General features: G+C 33.9%; 1 protein-coding gene across 4 annotated transcripts in view; it reads right to left on the bottom strand.

Annotated features, from left to right (window-relative positions):
* Positions 1 to 18,169, bottom strand: part of LOC118198573 (MFS-type transporter SLC18B1-like) — a 94,632-nt gene extending 76,463 nt beyond the window's left edge. Inside the window, exons 1-2 of one of the 4 annotated variants that reach the window (XM_035370276.2) lie at positions 17,931 to 18,169; positions 16,267 to 16,313 (exon numbers count right to left, since the gene is read on the bottom strand). The gene's annotated coding sequence lies outside the window, so the exon portion shown is untranslated. Of the gene's footprint in view, positions 1 to 1,145; positions 1,297 to 2,140; positions 2,263 to 16,266; positions 16,314 to 17,930 lie in introns of those variants that run through there. The other 3 variants (XM_035370277.2, XM_035370279.2, XM_035370275.2) reach the window with 3 other exon arrangements.
* Between the last annotated feature and the right edge of the window lie 3,334 nt (positions 18,170 to 21,503).

The raw sequence follows: 21,503 nt of genomic DNA, 5'->3' as shown, positions 1-21,503 counted from the left end.
ATTACTAATTTCATAAAATAAACTTGTTGAATAAAAAAAGTCTGAATCAGTTACATATATTTTAATACAATATTAATGATAACACCCTCTCTAAGAATGTTACATTTTTATTTTTGTTTTCTTGAATTAATTAGAAGTGCTTTGATGATTCTAAACTGTAATGTGAAGACAAAATAATGCAGTAATTCAATAAAATTCAAAGTCCAATTTTTAACAAATATGCACACTTTTAACAAACAGAAAAATGTTTGGATTTTAGACATACCATGTTATCAGGTACCGTGCATTTACTCATACCGTGTATCGGGTAAAATATCCGTGATTATTTTTACTTTGTCTTGTTCTAACTTTAATACAGATGTAGTAATAAAAGGTACAAATTGGTGTAATAAAAGGTGCCTGAACTATGTTAATCATTAATAAACAGCAAAAAAAAACATAATTACAGAGCATTTCTCACAAACCATAATAAAAATTGAAAGGCATCTTATTTACTCGTATAGGGAACAGTGAGAAAGAACCCAAAAATAAGCATTTGAAAACTAAATGCTGGAAATATTTACCCTATGCACAGCATTCACCGTAAGTTCTTTGACAGTAAATTATTTAAACAAATAAAGGCGTATGACATTTACCGAAATAGTATAGCTAGAATATGAGTTTTCTTAAAAGATAAATTTGTATTTACGCCTATATTAATATGTGCATGCTATGTATTAAACTAAACACTAATGCATACATTTACGCGCGAGTGCACATGCTGTAGAAAACTCATTTCAAAAGTGTCTTCATACGTATATTAAGAAATTAGAATACAATGCATAAACAGTAATAAATATGCTACACATTATCATCAAGCTAAAAGAAAGCTATATTTATTTTTACGGAATACGTTATTTCGAGCTTTGCAGATTCAAAGCAGAATACTGGATTTAAAACAATTTGATAATTATCAGATAAGAAATACTTTTTCAAAATAAATAAGTAGCAAAACAAACATCTGAAATTCAAATAAAACAGCTGAGAAAAAATGCACGTGTTTTAGTTATATCATACTTTCGTTTAATTAAAATAATTTCTTGAACTGTGAGAATGTATTTTGACTCAAATATTAGTGTATTAATTCATTAATTATTAATAATTACCTGTTTAGGTACCTAAAATTCCTTTTAAAGGTTACGTAACATGATATTTTTTTTCCCCTCCAACGGAACGCTTTCCCATTTACACAAACCGTGCCGAGCTGCTCTTGGGTACTGAAGTAGGTAGAAGTTTGACTAGAAACCTGTTGGATCAGCCTGAGGGCTGAACAAAGAAAGAGCGATAAATCTTCCGAAGGTAGATGCAAAACAGAGAACAAAAACTGAAATCTCTGTAAGTGATGGTTAATTTCGGCCTTAACACTTTCATTTGCATTAGGAAAGAATTATAGTTTAGAATAGGCGGTAAGAGACTTAACTTGCTCTTAGCCATTCGAATTAAATGTTAATGACCTCAGCACATGTTATTACTAAGAAGTCAAGTTTAGAGAAGAAGAAATAAAAAAGTCAATTGTGCTGAGATTAAGACAAAAATCGTTATAAATTTCATTACATATTTCCTAGGAAATATATCTTTTTGCATAATCCTCTAATATGAAACTGAACACTAAATGCATCCAACAAACTTTATCTGATGTGACTACTGTGAGTGTAGCGAATTACAAATTAGATTAAAAGATTCTCAAAAGGCAGATAAAGAACTGTCAAATTAAACTTTTCATATAAACTATTCAGAGCCATTACTGGCTTAAGACCGCTAAACGCTGGGAGTTCCACACAAATCCGATCCCAGGCGAATGGGTTGATTGCATCGCTGGTTTTCAGTTTCCTCGTGTGTAACGTGAATCCAACCACTCTCTTTTCAAAAGTACTCCACGAAGGCCTCACTTTTCTTGCCCTATCCCTCGCGTACTTTTCCATATTCAAATTAAGCTTACCATTAAGCTATAATTTCTTCTTCAAACTTAAAAAAAAATTTACGAAACAAACAGGCATTGTCGCTGAAAATGAATGCTAAGGTTTTAATTGCTGAAAAATTGTAGGACATATCAAAATGAATAAGACGCTAAAGCGATAAAAATTTTCCAGAAATGTCTCACCTTTGTAGGTTTGGATATTTTCTCCATCAGAAGTGCGACACACATAGAAAATATGTTTTATCTCATGTCAAGTCGGCTAAGTTACGAAGTTGCAATTGAGACAGTGCTGCGATCCTTTGCCACAGGTGCCGATGATCTTCTTTTCATCACACTCAATGTTCTCGGTGTATAGCCGCAAAAAAGAAATAAAAAGTCTCTCCGGTTGAAATTTCATCCCTAATGTCTTCTGTCATTGCTTGCATAAGACAGAGACTTCTAACCGGTTAGATGACGTTCTCCAGATGCTGAAGAACTTCTCGCTCCTTTTCACCTTTCTTTAAATTAAAATCAAGCTGTTCCGCTACATTTTAATTTTTGTGTAAGTTCGACATATAAAACAATTTTAGGGAAACACGTATTTATAATCTTCACCGATCATCCGCTTTCGACCGAGAGGGGGGGAAAAAAAGAGTTGTTAAGATATTATCATGTACGAAAATCTAAAATAAATATTAGCAAGACCTTCGCTACTTTTCATACACTTCTTGAATTCTTTTTCTTTCCCCTCTCTCCCCCCTAGAAATTTACCGAAGAAAGTTTTTGGTCTGAATAGTGACAGAGTCTCTCAGTATACATAAAAGAGCTCAATAAATCTCCAGGTCTGCGATGAAAATTACGAAAACTAAAATTTAAATTTCATCGATTTTATTCAAACTTAAAAATTTAAAAAAAAAAAAACGAACAAAAGCAAATTCCGTAAATTTTCTCTAATGTTTTAGCATAAATTTCACTTTTTAGTTAAAAATTTTGCATTGAGTTTAATTTATTGTTAAATTAATAACAAGGGAAATCTTGTATTAGATTTTAATAAGTTGTGTACAATTTGTTCCCACATTTCAAATATTAAAACTCTAAAAAAGTAATAAATTTAATTTCAAGCAAACTCAGAGCCCTTATGCATTTACGAGTGCCCTTGAATTTGCATGATAATGAAATTCGGTTTCCGTAAGCGCGTAATGTTCCAGTTACATTAATTTCTTGCCTTCTGAACTACCGTCTAAAAATGTATTTCTTTATCAAAATCTTGAGAATGAGTACTACATGCAGCTGAAGAAAATATTGATCACATTTCAGTAAATTTTCCAGAATATTTGGGAGCAGATTTAGCAAAAATCATCTTCAGATTTTCTTATCAGTTTTGCTGAATTTCATTAACCTTCAGAATTAACTTGCGATGATTAAATTGTATCATTTAATTAATTATTGATTATTATTGAACTTGGAACTCATTGGCTACTAGCCAATAGACCATAAACAATTTTTTAGATTATTTTCGCTATAACACCTGATTTCTTTTTATTTTCGGCAGGTATTGTTTGGCATTTACTTTCAAAATAGCATCAAATATAGTGTTATTGTCTGCAGATTATCTTTGCCGTCTTACGATAGGTAAGACGTCAAATGGTGACCAGCTGTACTCCATTACCGCTAATTCCTTAATTTGCTGAACAATACGCATTTTCAGTTGTTTGAGTGTGCACGCCAGTCTTGGGATCGAAGTTCACATTGAAATAAAAGAAATAATCTCCCACCTTCGATTAGTCGCCCAGAAAGAGACAGAGCATTGAGAAGTTTGTATTGATTTGTTCGATTATGGGAAAGCACGCAAGAGTTATCTGCTAAAGGGTAGGCGTGCCCACCAGCGGCCGAGCGATAAAGTCGCTGAACACTGGTAGTTCGGTGCGAGGTTCGAATCCCGCGAACGGGCTGGCTGCATGGGCGTTTTCGTGGTTTTTCCCATGTGTTACGTGTATACGAGACAGTTTCCCTTAGAAAGTCCTCCACGAAGGCATCCCTTCCCTTAGGCAGATTGCCCTCGTGTGCTTTGCCATAATTAAATACATCACACCACCTAAAGGCTAGGGATGCCTTCATGAAAGACTTTCTAAGAGAAACTAGCTCGTGCACACGTGGAAAATGACAAGACGCGAAACAGCGATGTCGTTTCCCAGGATTTGAGTCCGGACCGAACTACCAGTGTCCAGAGAGTATATAGCTCGGCCACCGTTGAACGAGAATATTAACAAGAAAATGAAATAAAAATTTCGTCTTTGTAAGAGGAAATCCAGAACATCTTATAGGGTTACTGAACTTTCTCAAGAATCGAAGTGAAGGCTGGTATTTTTGTGATGTATTGGCGGATACCGGCTAATACACTAGAGGTTTTAGTGAACTTTAGTTTGGAAGTGAATTTCATACTCTAATAATTATTTAACGGGAAAATGGGAATAACTGGCCTATGAGAATCGATCTTAAACCTAAAATAAAATTAATAATCAGTCTCATTTTTCACAATTCAAGGTGTTTAATGTATTTTGGAGGAAGAAAGATGTACTAACTGCAACTGAAATTTTCAGTGTACCGTCAATTATTTATCTTATGAAAGTAAATTTACAATTGAAAATTTTGCATATTTCTTGTACTTCTATACAGAAGATTATATTTTTCTGCTTATGTTGAAAATACATTAGTTTGAGTTCTAGCTATGAAAATCAGTTAAAAGAGTAAGAAAAGGTAATATTCGGTAGATATTCGTAAAATGAGGTCATTTACACTCATTGTGCAGTAGTTTAAAACGACTTACTTGTAAATCAATGTTATTTTTAATATAAAAAAAATTCAGCATTTCCAGAAGGTAATGTATATTTTAGTACAATAAAAGGCATAATTTGTTAACACTATTTCTTAAGCAAATATTTTTTTGTTACGAGAAAACAACATGGATACATGTATATTTTTAGTTCACTGCCAAATAGATATATCGGTTTCCAAAAAGAATCCGAAAGCGTTAGTCACTTCTGTCTAGAAAACATTTGTAAGTATTCAAACTAATTGTGTTTTGTTGATCCACGCATAAAAGACGTTGGCACAGAAGATGAATGAGTCATATTAAGATTGATGGCAGACATTTATGGTATCTCAGAGACCGTTATACATCAAAGTTGACTTGGAAAGTTTTAGTAACATATATCATTTTTCAGTGAAGCTATGAACAGGAAATTAAAACATTTTCATTTATAGTTCTAATTAATTCTGCTTTGATTTTTTTTAAAACATTTTGATGTTCACACGTGAAAAAATTAAAAAAACAGAAAAATGTACAATATATACTTAATGCATATATCATAAAATTAAAATTTGAAATATTTCCCTTAACCTTTGAATCTGAATTAAATGTTTGGACTTCATATTGTTAATAAATTTGTATTCCTCCTTGCGGCTGCACAATACTGAAGAAGTGAAGCATTCAACGGTATGTAATCTCACGGTAGAAGCCAAGAAATGTGTCAGCTCTTTGGACAACCCACTGAATGCAAAAGATCTAGACTCACTCCTCTAGAATCATATACGGCGATCTTAACAAACACGTTGACTGAGGTCACGTCAAACGGTAACGGTCATGTAATGCATAACTATGTGAAGAATTATCCCATGTATATATTTGTTCCACAGCAGGCAGCTTACCGCCACAATATTCCTAACTGGCATCACGATACATTCGACACTTATTTCTCTTCCATTAGCACTCCCATGTCACTGGAGGTGATAACTGAATTATCATCCGATAACATGCTCGTCATAGCAAGAATTAAAGGATCTGTGCAGACAGGCCTTAATCCCCCCAAGAAGATGGTAGATTGGAAACTTTTCTACAATATCGCCTTGACCTCTTCATTTAATGTGGGCAATTAGAAACCAAGCGATAATGATACAGATATTCTCTTCCAAGCTCCAGGACTTCCAGTCTCAAGCCCTGACTTTTGGCTGTCAAAAATGTATGCATTGATAGTTACAGGGGTTGGACAAAAATATGGAAACACCTTTAAAAAAACATGTTTCTTTGCTTAATATGGTGTAGGAAACCCGTTGGCATCCAAAACAGCTTGCAGTCTTCTCGGAATGGATAAATACAGTTCCTGTATGTTTGCCAAGGGAATATTATACCATTCTTCCTGCAAAACGGTGGCAAGTTCAGATAACGATGTTGGCGATGGATAACGAGAACGCACTTTCCGTTCCAATGTAGACCACAAAGGTTCGATAATATTCAGGTCTGGTGACTGTGGAGGCCAGGGGAGATGGGACAGCTCATCCTCGTGCTCCTGGACAATGTGAGCTGTGTGAACAGGGGCTTTGTTGTCTTGGAAGACACCATCACCATCGGGGAACAAAGTTTGTACCATGGGATGAACTTGATCGGCCAAAATGTTCACATAAGTCTTGGCAGTCATGTGCCCTTACACAGTTATCATGGGGCTAGCAGAGAACCACGATATGGCTGCCCAAACCATAACAGAACCTCCGCCATGTTTCACTCTTGGCAACAAGCAGTCTGTATTATAGGCTTGAGATGGCGTTCTCCAAACGTAAACTCGGCCAGAAGTGGGAAACAATGTGAAAGAAGACTCGTCAGACCATATTACTCGCTTCCACTGCTCTGTAGTCCAGGCTTTATGACTTAAACACCACCTTTTCCTGTTACGGGCATTAGCATCACTGATGAGTGGCTTCTCAATTGCAGCACGGCCAGCAATTCCCTGTTTATGAAGCTCCCTTCTAATTGTTTTGGTACTCAGAGGGTTCGGTAACACAACATTCATTTCAGCAGTAACTTTTGCAGCTGTGGTCTTCTTATTTTTCGTCACAATTGCCCTTAATGATCGTCTCTCACGATCACTCAGGACACACTTTCGTCCGCGCTGTGATTTAGCAGATGATGTTTTTCCGCTTTTCAAATATGCGGAATAAATCTTCGATACAGTACCTCTTGAAACATTAAACACTTCGGCTACCTTGCTTACGGAAGCACCTACCATACGTGCTCCAACAATTTACCCACGTTCGAAGTCTGTTAACTCTGACATAATGCAATGACAACCTCACATAACAGTACTCCGACAACAACTGAACTGTTTAGCACATTTACGAAGTTGTATAGGTGGCGTCAGTTGTCAAAAACGCCAGCGCCACCTACATATTTCATTAAAATCAATCTTTCTTTTCAAACATGCATTTCACAAGGTGTTTCCATATTTTTGTCCATCCACTGTATCTGCGCATATTAGAAATAGAATCCCAGAAGGAAATAAAGTCCAGAAATACTAATGCAAAATATGGAACTCTGCCCTCAAAACTGACGTAAATAGGTTCACAAAAAAAGGTTAAATTACTCGTCAGTGGGCACAATAACAAAAACTGGTGTACAAAAATTGATAATCTTAAACTTAAAGACGGCTCATTTTGAAATTTAGCCAGGTGTTTGAAGCGGGAGTTCAAAGTCTTCCGTCCAATTAAAACTCCTCACTGTCTCGCATACTCAAATCAGGATAAATCCGCTGCCTCTACAAGTCATCTGACGAAACAATTCAATCCAAATTGTTCCCCAGGAACTACAGACTCTAATCAGCATATTGAGATGTTGGTTCAAGTTTGGATAAACCCTACTTTCCCCCAAAACCTGATTAAGTTAACCACACCTAGAGAAATTTTGGATATAATTAATCACACAGGCTGAAGAAAGGCTCTTGAAAGTGATTGCATTACAAAGAGACTTATGAAAAATCTCCCATATTGTGGCATAGCTACAATGACAAGTAACTTGTCTCAAAAAATCCGACCTTCCGCAGCATGGAGCAGCTTAGAAGCATGGAGATCTAAGCCTGGAAAATCGCCCGAAGATCTTTCAAGTTATCGGCCTATTTGTCTACTGCCGTTACTGGAAAAGGTTCTTAAAATCATCTTTTATAATAGACTGAAGCCGTCTTTTGTACAAATCGCAGATGAATAACATGGTTTCCGACGAGGCCTTTTAACTTGTCAGTGCTTTTTCACGCAGGTGTAGGTTTGAGCCAAACTTGTACGTTTAATATTTCTGCGTAGCCTTTGGCTTACTGAAGACTTAGATTTAGCTTAAATTTTAATTTTTTATTTTTGAGTTTACGCCATAAATGCTAGCTCGTTTCGTAAGCACCAGGAGTGCCTTCTGTTCAACAAACTAAGTTCTTAATACAAGGATCTATTACACAATTCATACGTTCTGTTGTTTATCTAGACATAACGATAATTCACTTAGTTCTGTTTAGAGTCTTGACTCACCAATTCGTACGGCACTTTTGTTCCATAAAAGTTCTAGCATAAGCGTAATTCGGCTAGCAGATTGTTGGAAAAAAATGTTGAGTAAAAAAAAAAAAAAAAAAAAAAAAAAAATGCCTTTACTTCGGGAAAACAAAATGGCGCCCAAAAAAAAAACTATCAGGTTGCTGTAGCAGGGTTGGTCGCCAAAAAATCGCCAAGTTACCATAATCCGAAGATTCACCAATAACTTAAAGGCAAGCTATTTCAACATAAAATCTAAACTAAATTTATATAAAACTTTGATAAGGCATCTTGCCCTTTACAGAAGTGAATATTCGATACTTAACAGAGCAGAGAAAGACCTGATATCAACTTTTGAAAGAAAAATCATAAGAAAGATCTTTGGACCGGTACAACAAAATGACATGTTGAGGATTCTCTTTAATCATGACTTATATGGAAAATATAGGAAATATAGTGAAATAGATATCATGAGAATCTCGTATCGGATGGCTAGGCTATGTGATTAGATATGATGATGCATTTCCAACTAAAAAGGTAACCTTTTCGACAATTGAAGGAGTAAGATGAAAAGGAAGACCACCCCCTAGATGAAAAGAGGATGTAGGGGAAGATTTAAAGCTAAATTGGAGTTAACCGATGGAGGACTATTGCGCTGAACGGGATCAGGTGATGAAGTTATTATTATTGTTTTTGAAAAACATAGGCATTTGAGAATAAAATCGGACATTCCAGTTAAATTTCCGACACTACTATCCCTATGCTACATTTATGAAAATTCTTAGATTGAAAATGTTGGAAAATTTACTGTAATCCAATCTTTTTTGACTGTGTCCACTTTTTTGAAAGGTTAGGATGCAAAACCTTTTAAAACGTTAACATGTGCTCTCATCACAGATCAAAGTTCGAAAGAGTATGCCTCTGACTAAAATCGAATATGTAAATTATGATTATTTGCATCATTCGGTTAATCTTCAGATTATGGTAACTTGGCGATTTTTTGGCGACCAACCCTGCTACAGCACTAGTTTTTTTTTTTTTTTTTTTTTTTTTTTTTTTTTGGTGGGGGGACGCCATTTTGTCTTTACGAAGTAAAGGCAGTTTTTTTTTTTTTTTTTTTTTTAACTCAACATTTTTTCCCCAACAATCTGCTAGCCGAATTACGCTTATGCTAGTACTTTTATGGAACAAAAGTTCTTGATCATGACGAAGATTAGGTGCGAAATTGGAAGAAAGTGCAGAATCGCCCACTGCTTGCCGCGATTTTAAGAATTGCACATACACGGTATCCATGTACACGTCGACCTATTTTCACTTAAAAAAAACACCTCAGAATTGCACAAAAATGGCATTGCGCACACTCTTGACTTTATCCATGTACACTGCTAAAGTCCTAGCTAGTAACCTTTATCGCCTTACCAAAATGTCGCCAAACTACCTGTTACCATATTCCAAAGATTAGCCAAGTGAAACACTTAAGATCATGAAAAATATTTGAAAATAATACATTAAGTAAATTGAAAGGAGCTGACAAATCCAAACCCCTTTTATTAAAATCATGAAAATTTAAAATCAAAGAAAAGTTCTCTTAACAACAATGACGTAATTTCAGAAAATGACCTACTGAAACATCATGAAGTTAGTTTAATACATACATAAACAAGCATAGACCTTTTTTCCTACAAAATCAATAATGCACAAAAGATTTCCAACATGTTTTAACTAAACATGTGATGTGATAAAAATGAGCAATGTGTAAATATCATTATATATGCAAATTAAACTGGAATAAGATAACACAGACAAAACAGTATTATTTCACAATTAGCAATTCAGATAGGTCCGATGGATACAAAACTACATACAATGAGTTCTGCTCACAAGAAAGGAAAAACAGTTTGTAATCATTGAAATCTGCATCAAATTCATATTCCAAAGATTAGCCCATCATTCATTCAAAAGAAGAAAGTGAAATTCTTATTTAAGTCAAATAGCAAACCGTTAACCCAACTAATTGTGCTTTTGCAAAAGCTATTCTTTACAGTTAAAAGAAACACATATTCAGTGCATTTGTAAGTTACTGAGTTCAGCAATAATTTTCTATTATTCATATATTTGAATAAAAAACATACGTAAAACAAAGCATTTGCCACATGAATTAAGCTCACTAAAGCAGGATATTCAATTAGTGCCGCCCATACCATCAGTAAATACTGACCAATACTATCGAATTTGGTACTTTTCTGTTGATGAGGCGCCACTTGTAGCCAAACATAAACGTTGGCGAAAATTCCAACTAGATGGCGGCAATTTTAACAATATGTAAAATGTCATGAAAATAATAACTTTTATGAAATATAAAATAAATACGAAAAAATAAAAAGATACAAAATACAGAATAAAAAATATAATATGTGCGATGTCGAATTTATACAATTCTCTGATTTTTTTTAAGCAAAAACGGATTTATGTGTGCATGCGGAGAGTAGATGTACACAACGATTTGTTTTATATTAAAAAAAAAAACAGAGGTACTGTTGTACATGCTACAGTTATTCATTATGCGATATAAACAGTCTACCACATTTGGCGCCCCGTTAATAAAACACACCCAGAATTTTTACTCAAAGACACTATGTACATGAATAATTACAACCATAATAAATGACAAAACAATTTATAATGATAATTAAAATAATTGGTGAATCTTCGGATTATGGTAACTTGGCGATTTTTTGGCGAAAACGTTGCGACCATCCCTGCTACAGCAACCTGCTAGCTTTTTTGGACGCCATTTTGTTTTCACGAAGTTAAGGCATTTTTTTTTTTTTTTAACTCAACATTTTTTCCAACAATCTGCTAGCCAAATTACGCTTTTACTAGAACTTTTATGAAACAAAAGTGCTTATTCATGATAAAGATTAGGTGCGAAATTGGGAGAAAGTGCAGAATCGCTCACTGCTTGCCGCGTTTTTAAGAATTGCACATACACGGTATCCATGTACACGTCGACCTATTTTCACTTAAACATCCCAGAATTGCACAAAAATGGCATTGCGCACACTCTTGATTTTCACTTAAAAAGTCAAAGAAAATTGACAAAACTCCAATTCTTCTTACTCTTGTAAAAAGCGCCAAACAAATAAGTGGGCGGTTCTGCACTTTAGCAGCGAAATTGTTTCTTAAGTGCTTATTAGCTAAAATCACGATCGGAATTTTCTGGAAAATGTCACATTACATGTCTCATGATCTTTCCTTTCTCTGACACAAAATAATCTGTGATTCGAACTGTGTACTTCTTAGATTATTGCTAAAGTCCTAGCTAGTAACCTTTATCGCCTTACCAAAATGTCGCCAATCTACCTGTTACCATATTCCAAAGATTAGCCAAGTAATTTGATTGCGTATGTAGTTATATACAAAACGGTCTCCACATATTAAAAAATAGCTACGCTGAAGATCTATTATATTACGTAAACAGGGGGTGAGAAGAGGATAGAACTAAAATAATAGTTTTAACAATGAAGAACAAGCATTAAGGAAAGGGAAAAAAAGGATACTTACGTATTATCCCGTCGACTGTTAAGTTTGACTACGTCGAACCATGAAATTTGACAGGAAATTCCACTAAAGTTGCGCTTGCGCTAATCGTTCCTGCAGAATTCGGAAGGAACTGACGCCTCTTTACTTAATAAACAATCAATATTCGACTCTCTTGATTTCTGAGCTTCGAAAAAATGGTTTTCTTAGAGTTCTAGTATATTTTGTTAGGTTCGCCTATTTTACTGGAAACTCTGTTTAGTACGTTATGAGTACAGACTTCCCGGGAGTAATTTTTTCAATGTATTACCGTTTTGTCGGCCACATTCCGCTGACCTTATCATGTTCATAAATACACAATTTTTATGGCGGCATATCATGACCAAAAATCGCGATGCTTGGTGACAATTTCACGGTCCACGGGCTAATACGCAAGTACTAAAGATGATCAGGTTAGGTTATTTAATTACGGTAAAGGCCTCGAGGGCTATCTGCCTAAGGGTGGTGTGGTGGTGGTGTATTTAGTTATGGCAAAGCACACTAGGGCTATCTGCCTAAGGGGAGGGATGCCTTCGTGGAGGACTTTCTAAGGGAAACTGGCTCGTATACACGTTACACATGGGGAAAACCACGAAAACGCCCATGCAGCCAGCCCGTTCGCGGGATTCGAACCTCGGACCGAACTACCAGTGTTCAGCGACTTTACCGCTCGGCCGCTGGTGGGCCATCTGCCTAAGGGAAGGGATGCCTTCGTGGAGGACTTTCTAAGGGAAACTGGGTTGTATACAAGTTACACATGGGGAAAACACCCATGCAGCCAACCCGTTCGCGGGATTCGAACCTCGGACCGAACTACCAGTGTTCAGCGACTTTACCGCTGGGCCGCTGGTGGGCCATGTACTAAAGAATGCCTAAATAAAATGTTATTACCAATTTTAGAAAAATAAGACTTATTTATCATAAAGCTATTTCGGTAAAATATACTTTAGCGTATGTTTTCATTCTCAGTAAGTATTAGCGAAATTCATTTTTTATTCACATACATTGCTGGTTGCGCGGTAAAGAAATCGAACACTTAATGACGATAGAGGGTAATCATGCAGATAATTACGGGCTTACCTTGTGCTGAAGTATAAAATTTAATATTAGTTGTAATATCATCCACAGGCTACGGAGTCATTGCCAAAGAAAAAAAAAATCAGTCCTAAAATACTTAAATTGTTCAATAAGATCTATATAAGGATGAATAAAATTTACCGAGAAAGAAAAGGAGTCGAACACTCAAACTGAATTTATCAATCAGGGTGATGATATCAGGGTATCATCAGGGTTTTTAAGATGAGAAAGATCTTCGAGGAAGACATTTCAAGGAAAACTGACACACAATCATGTTATTATATGGGGAAAGCTTATACGACTAAAGGTTAATGGATGCAGCTCCTTCACTCTGTGATGGGCCATCACAGTGTAGATACTTTACTGGTATTTTTCGGAAATATTGTACTAGTAATTTAATAAATATCTTTTAAGTATGCTACCAATATTCCGTTGAAAATGTAAGAAAATTTGAACTAGATTATTAACTGAAAACTGATTATGCAGATTGAAGAAATAGCAATCTGCCATGTAATGCCAGGTATGTATCATAAAATTTTCATAGTTATTCTACGTATACAGTGTTAAAACAACATGAACTTGAAAACATCCACCGTTCAAGTATGCAATTATACGCAAAGTTATGATTGAAAAAGAAGGAAAAAAACTTAATCTGCTGCATAAGTATGTTCTAATATTCACTACATTTCTTACCCGCTGGTCAAATTTCCAGATTCGGGGATAAAATTCTCAGATTTCTGTCTATTTACAAGTTAAATATTAGTTTTTTTATTTAACTGTGAATTTTGCTAACAGCCATGCTAGATGAATGTTCGTTATCAAGTTAGGAATTATCTTGAATGCTTTTCGAAAATAATAATAATGCATTACATGTTATAAAATGAAGAAAGCCACAAAACTATCTATGCAGCCGGTTGATTTTGCTATAACCTGAAATACACACACACCAGCCTTCAAATAAAACAGTTAACTACGAATAATTTGTTCCGGTTTCGATTCTTTACAGTAGTTTATTCAGGTCCTCCCAGTTTTCACCTTATACGAATCAGTTTCTCTCTGAAAAGCCCTTATACGCAGACAGCAATTGAGTATTGGTCTTAATATCTGCTTAACAAGTGCTTTAAGAATCCTCGACAATATTATTGGGAATTTCATTGAATAGATTACTTCTGCGAGTTACTCTAAAGTAAAATTAAGCAAAAACAGAGGAGCGTCAAATTGCTGTGCCTTTCATATAAGTATCAATATAATGTATTAATTGTCTATGAAATACAATTGAATCAAGTTTTTAATGATCATGGCGAGTATAATATTTTACTTTAATAGATACTGTTATTTTAAGCCTCATTCTATGTGGTATAAAATTAAAAAATGGGCTATGAAGGATTTTATGCTTTTATTAAGGTTTTCGATCGGGCAGCCTGTTGCAATTAGTTTTGTTGGAAGGATATGTCAACTAGGAACTTGGAATTTTTAAATTGATTTCAAGTGGTCATGAATGCTTTCGCTTTAATCGCTATTTGAAACTCAATATCCCTTATTTAATATGTGGTTAATACCGCAAATTTTGTATCAATTTTTCTAAATAAGCTGTTTGGATTAAAAGCAAAGTTATGTATAAATCAAAGTGATTGGTGTCAAAATCAAAGTTGAATTGACAATCAAAGTGAATTAGCAGTACTATCATATGATCTTTTCAACTAAGCAGTTCTATTATGAATCTAAGAATTGTTTAATATTTCACCGGTCACATGATTTGCTTGCAAAAGGTAACTGCCGTCTGCGAAAGTACCATTTTTAAAATTCTCTATGAAAAGGAATGCTAATATGATTTGTTACAACTTTTCCTTTGAACTGAATCATTTACTCTTTGTTACTGATACATTAATATATGTAGAAGATTTACAAATATAACAATCTCGGAAATTATACCTGAATGGGGAGACTTCTTCAATATGACTCTATTCGACCAGTTTAAGTTAAAATGGCTGCAAATCCAGTGTTGCAACCTGTAATTTAAATGGGAATTCGGAAGTTATACTATTTTCAAAGACGTTCTTTCTCTACACACAGTTTTTAACCACTTACTGACACACAGGAATAATCCTAATCAGATCACATAAAAGAAACTATATCCAGTGATGGAACAACTTTAACACCTTAAATTTGATCGCAGCGAATATGGACTTCATGGTACTCAAGAAAAGCTTATAAACGTAACTGACTTTCTTTTTTAGGTTGTCTGCGAGCCATTTTTCCCTACTAAACGTAGAGTAACAAAATCAGGAGCAAATAGATCAGTATAATACTTACTCCTGATTCTGTTTAAATCACTTATAGTAGAAAAAGCGCATAAATTTATAAAAGTACCAGAGATAAAAATCTATATTTCATCGCGTGAGGTAAAATTATTTCAGTCACATCTGAAAAGTCAAAGTATATATTAGGTTAGGTATTTGATTTGTCAAAACATTCTATAAATATATGCCGTTAGAAAGCGTAACAAATTAAAACAAATCGAGCAATTAATACTAAGCAGCTCAAGATATTAAATTAAAATGCGAAGCAGGTAAAGTCCTAGGTGAGCCCATACCCTTGGCGACAAACTGGGAAAGTGCAGAATCATCCACTGCTTCGCGCAATTCTCAAAATCAAAATCGCCAACTTGAAATCAATTCTCAAAATCGCCAACTTGAAAATAACAAGTCAAAAAATTGCACAAACTCGGTATCCATGTACACATCGACCTATTTTCACTTGAAAAAATATCCCAAAATTGCACAAACTTGGCATTGCACAATTCCTTGACTTTGTCCATATACACATTGATATGCACCATATAAGTGGGCGCGCCAAGGGCGTGGGCTCTTCTAGGATCCAACCGCGAAAGATATGACAGCTCAGGGTATTAAATTAAAATGCTAAAGACATGGTTTCAAAATGCCACTGAACCATAAAATTTATTCAAATTATTCGTTTGCTTTCCTCTCACCAATGACAGAGTGGAAAAGTTCTCTGAAACTGGTGGCTCTACCCGTAACTAAATCCCGGAAAACTGGCTGGATGACTTGGCTATTTTATGGCTTATGTGCAATGTGAATACAAATCATTTTTCCTCATAAAGTCTTCCACTACGGCATATCTTCTGTTAGTGCTTCAGACATAATTAAAAAAATTCCAAACCATTTGTTTTCCTCAGGCTATTTCTACTTGCTTTTTTTCACAGCAGCCTCGTAGATGTTTGTATATTATTGATTTCTTAAAGTTGTATACTTGAGATAAAAAATACTGAGTAATTTTTATTTAAATAACTTATGACTTTTTTTATCTCTTACCCTTTTCTCCTGTAGAGGTATCAAAGAATTGAAATCTTCAGTACTTCCTGAAATAAAGTATACTGAATTCAAAGTACTTTTGATGTAAAACATGAATTATAATATATGACAAATTTAAGAATCATGTTTTTATTTCCGTTGCTCTTAATAATGCTAAAAATTTATTCATATCATTATCAATTTCATATTCTAAATTTTCACAAACTTTTAATTGTCCCTATTTTATAAAACCTTCTTGTTCTTATTCTATAAAAAACATTCTTATTCCTATTTTTATAACACTTACTTTCCTCAGTTTTTCAACAGACGGTAAAGGTAATATAGTTAAGATTTTTTTTCGCTAAACAAAGTAGCATTTGTATTCATATAAATGTATATTTCCGAAAAATTTTTAAAACCTATTTATTTTGTTCTTCATGCAACTATTAAAATTTGCATTGAACGTTTTCTTGATAGAAGCAGCTTTTGAAACTAATTTAGTTTCATCAAAAAGGTTCAGTTTAAAATTCTTTCATTCCCAGCTGATTAGTTGGTTGAATAATTAATTTTTGTGAAGCTTGAGGCAACTCTCTGTTTCTGCTTAAAATTTACTAAAGAAAACTGGCTCGTATTCAGGTTTCGTTCAAAAACGGAACGCTGGGAGAACCACTAGCGTTTTGCACTTTATTCATGCTTTTAATTCTCTTCATATCGAATAAACCAGTATTAGAATTTTATGCGCAGAGTTCTACATAATTAGCAATTCTAGAAGTAAAAACAGGGTGGACTGTTCTTTTCCCTTCTTTAATAACTTTTTAGCACTAACACGAAACCAAAATGTTGTGTATAAGTTACTAATAAACTACTTTCCTGTCTGTTTGTGGTGTTCCAAAGAGTTTGTTTATACCTAAATTTAAAGAAACTATCTCTATCAGATAATGATATATAATAGTCTGAGATTTGAATACATTTATGTTATTAGCGGAATACGGGAGACAATTACAGGAATCAGAAGAAGTCTTACTAACGTATATTCCTTTTTGTCAATAATGGTTCATGGCTTAAGTAATAAGAAATGGAAACTTCGGATGTTCTGCATGCGCAGATATATACAATTAAATATATACACAAACTGCTTTTTAACATTAATTTCGTAAATATATTCAATAAAAATTTTTTGCTTCGTAAATTTAGTCAGTAATAGTTTCCGAAGCCATTTTTTCCTCACACATATTTCAGATATATATTCAAATCTCTATTTCTATTTTCAGTTATTCATCTCATTAATAAGATAAAAGTACGTAGAGATTTTTAAATATGTGCACACACAAAGGGGGAACTGAAATAATTAACATGCTATAATGTGATAGACGTTTCACATTCACTTAAAAAACACATCTACTCTATAAAACCTGAATCTTCGTCATATAGAAAACATATAACTATAAGCTTAATTAACAGCATCTGAAATGGAAATAAAGTAATAATGTTACTGAATTATTATCGGTAAACATTTGGAGCTTTTGTTTTATACATTAAAGCATAACGCTATAAATCAGTAAGAGTTAAATAATATAACATTAAGTAAAAACGAAAGTATCTAAAATTCACCTAGCGTAAATTTCTTCAAATTCAAAAGCAATTCAAAAATTAAATATTTAAAAAAGTATTTAGATACAGCTTACTTGAAAAAAACAAACAGTGAAATCTTTCAGTTATATATATGTATAAATATATATATATATTAATTGATTAAAATTATAATTAAATTATTTCTTGTCTTTAGCATTTATAAATAAACTTGATTCTCCTTGACCTGCACACCTCCTGTAGTTAATCCGCTATACTAGCTACATGCATTCTCTCAACTAATTCACTACTCTCTTGCGACGTAGAAAACTATTTAGGTATTTCAGTTCTCGGTGTTAACTAGTGATCTCTCAGAGCAAATTTGGTATTCTTTTATCAAAAGGGAACAATTCAGCAACTGATAAGAAGGTCACAGTTCGTTTTGTCCGGAACAATGTTTTTATTGCTTTCATAAGAGATAGCAATAGAAATAAATGAATGATATGGAAAATAAACGACACAGAGGTCATACTATGTTATGTAAACTCAAGCACGTTCATAAAAGTTAATGGTAAGAAAAAATTTTCGAGATGATTTAACTTCGGATTTCAAAAATTTAGGATAAAAGAGACCTTTTGTGAAATCTTAAATTTGTAACTTGAAGACCACGTGCTATGGGAGATTAATGAGATAATGCTATCATTTCTTTTGTTATCATGTAACAAATCAGTATTCACGTAACAACAAATTTCCACATCATGTCTGTTCTCATTTGAGAGAAATCGTTTAAACTAAAATTCTACAGTAAAAGGTTAAACTGCATTTCGCGATGAAAATTATATCTTATTTCTGATTTTGCATACAGGCTTTTATTAAACAACATTTTGTTTTCGTCAGATTAATAAAAAATAAGAGAACATTTTCATGATCATAGACATAATTTTACGTAGAGATTTATTTCCAAGAAAAATGTTTACACAATATACTTTTCAAGAGTCATTCGCTGTTATTTTTCACGGATAAAAAGTAAAGGTTTCAATTTAAACTATATATCTTTATTTATAATATAAAATTTCAAATATTAGCTGGCCTTACCCCTTAATCGTTGCCTACAAAGTATCAGATTATGCTTCTTAGAATCGCAGTTCCGGTGGAGTTTAGAACTAGTTGGCAGCAAAGTCTTTTCTGGATTTCTTCGTGCACAGTTATGAAAAACAAATGAAATATTTTTGGCACAGTTTCTGTTTGGTAAGCAAGTTTAGTTCGGCGAAAAATTAAATGCTTTATTACCCTATTATAATCAAAATCGCCAATAATAATTATACAGATAATCTCCAGAACTGGCAACAAATTAGACCACGCATATAATCTCCAATAATATGGCCAATAATATCAAGCCATTCTTATGATGCCATAATTGTCAATAAATTAACAACTGATTTGTAAACTTTGTTTCTCTTTTGTTATGTTTAATCAGTTTGTCACTGTACTCATTTTAATATATAAATGTTACGCTGTTATATTAAGTTTTATAATTTCAGCTGCAGAGAATTTATAGTGTAAGGTTAGGTTTAGTTGGTTAGGGTAAAGCATTGGAGAATTATCTGCTTAAAGAGAGGAATACCTTCGTCGAAGACTTTCTATGGGAAATTGGGTCGTATACACACTAAACGTGGGGAAAACTACGAAAACGCCCTCATACAGCCAGCCCATTCCCGGGATTCGAAATTCAGACCGAACTATCAGTGTCACTTTACTGCTCGGCCGCTGGTAGGCCTTTAAGTGTAAGGTAAATGATTAGTTAGTAGGAATGTATTAATACCAGACTTAAAATGGACCTGGACATGATATTACTTTCAGTTAAGTCGTTCAAATGCTGCAAAAGTTCCACCAGGAGCCAAGTGGTTAAAGACTGATTAAGACTGAAATTTAGAGCCGGGATTGAACCCTAGTGAATGGGTAGGCTGCATGAATGGTTTTCGGGGTTTTAATCATGTTTAACGTGAATACTAGTTAGTTTCCCTTTAAAAATCATCCACGAAGGCATTCCTTCCCTTAGGCAGAATACTTGTCGGATTTTCCTTATACAACATAACCTAATCAAATATTGAAAAAGGTATGCATATGTTGAATGCTGCCTACTTTTCCAAATGATTTAATCCAGGCCTCGCCAATCTATAACTATCGGGTCACCAAGTGACCAACTTGAGTTCCGAAAATAAAGTATAATATATAAAAGTAAACTATGAAACGAGCACATGAAGAACACAAAAAATATTAACGAAAATAAATAACAACAGCAGCATTTTTGTTTGATTACCAAGTTGCAACAATGAGCAGGCCTTTTAATTTTTAAAAAATAAAAACTATAGCATAACTTCAAGGAGAAACCAATAAGTTTGGCAGCGCGATCCATAATTCAAAATTCCAAAAAAAATTGGTTTGTCATTTTGTCCTTATTCTATTCAACTTATATAATACGAGCAAATATTTTCAAGCATGAAAACTATTTTAACTAAAAACAAGAATAGCTTACTGCCGAAAATTCAAATGCTTGTGTTCGTCTTAAGAAGACTAAGCCAAATTTGACTAAACTAATGTCACAATTTTAACATTAAGGCAGCCCATATCGAAGAAAAAAAATTAAAGTTCATTCAATTGTAGTTGGTCTTATAATAATTAAAATTATAATTTAATTTCTATTTTTAAAGTTTAAAGCGAACTGTAATGTTTTTCTTTATAAAGTTTATTTTATTTTTTATCGAGAAAGACTGTTCTAAAAGGAAAATACTACTGACCCAAAACGTCTTCTTATTATACAAATTTTGGTTAATTCTGACCCGCAGCCAAAAAAGGTTGCCGACGCCTGATCTAATAATTGGTCAATATATTTCGAAAAACGAATTTTTTGTTGTGTCGATTAGGTTATTAGGTTATGTTATTCGGATATTGCAAAGTATGCAAGAGCTATTTCCCTAAGGGGATTGATGCCTTCGTCTGTTGCGTCGATTATTTTTTACTTATGTTTCTTTGAATGTTGCAGTTTGACGCATTGTAAAGTATTTCCATAACTTCCGCAACTAAGGAAAAAAAATTGTTCTGAAATCAATGAAGAACGAACTAGTTATCAGAAGATAAATTCATATCAGCTGAACAGAAGATAAACTATTTTTGCTGTGTTATGCACTAAGATTAAAGTTTTCAATAATAATGATTACAAAAATATCGTAAAAAGGATGTCTGAAAAAATTAACACAAGGTCATATAAAATCTTTGTGGACATTTTAATCCTCCACTTCTAGTACAGTATTTTTATTACTATGAAATATTGTAATACGGTCGTAACATTTTGATGTTGTGTTTACTTAGTCTTCTGATCTGAACAGCAATTTGGCCTTTTTCTCTTCTCCACGAATTCATAATGAACAACAGGAACAGAGGGCCTGCCGTTAACCAAAATGCTTGAACATCTTGTAGGTGACAGTATACTGTATCCCAGTGTTCACCAAGAATTCTGTGATGAAGGGAAACCAAGTGTCTTGTAGTCGTCTTTTCCTACCACTGATTTCTCGAGAGAACTTTCAACTCGACAGATTTTTAAGTCCCTCACTCCACAAAGGCAATATACTTATAAACATCCATGCCTTCTCCGGAATTAGAGTCCGGGCCTAAAGATGAGGCAGTCGGTC

The sequence above is a fragment of the Stegodyphus dumicola genome, chromosome X1, assembly GCF_044657685.1.
Source record: "Stegodyphus dumicola isolate Sdum_Otavi_A_Nest chromosome X1, ASM4465768v1".
NCBI lineage: Eukaryota > Metazoa > Arthropoda > Arachnida > Araneae > Eresidae > Stegodyphus > Stegodyphus dumicola.
This window is presented reverse-complemented; position numbering and strand designations above follow the sequence as displayed.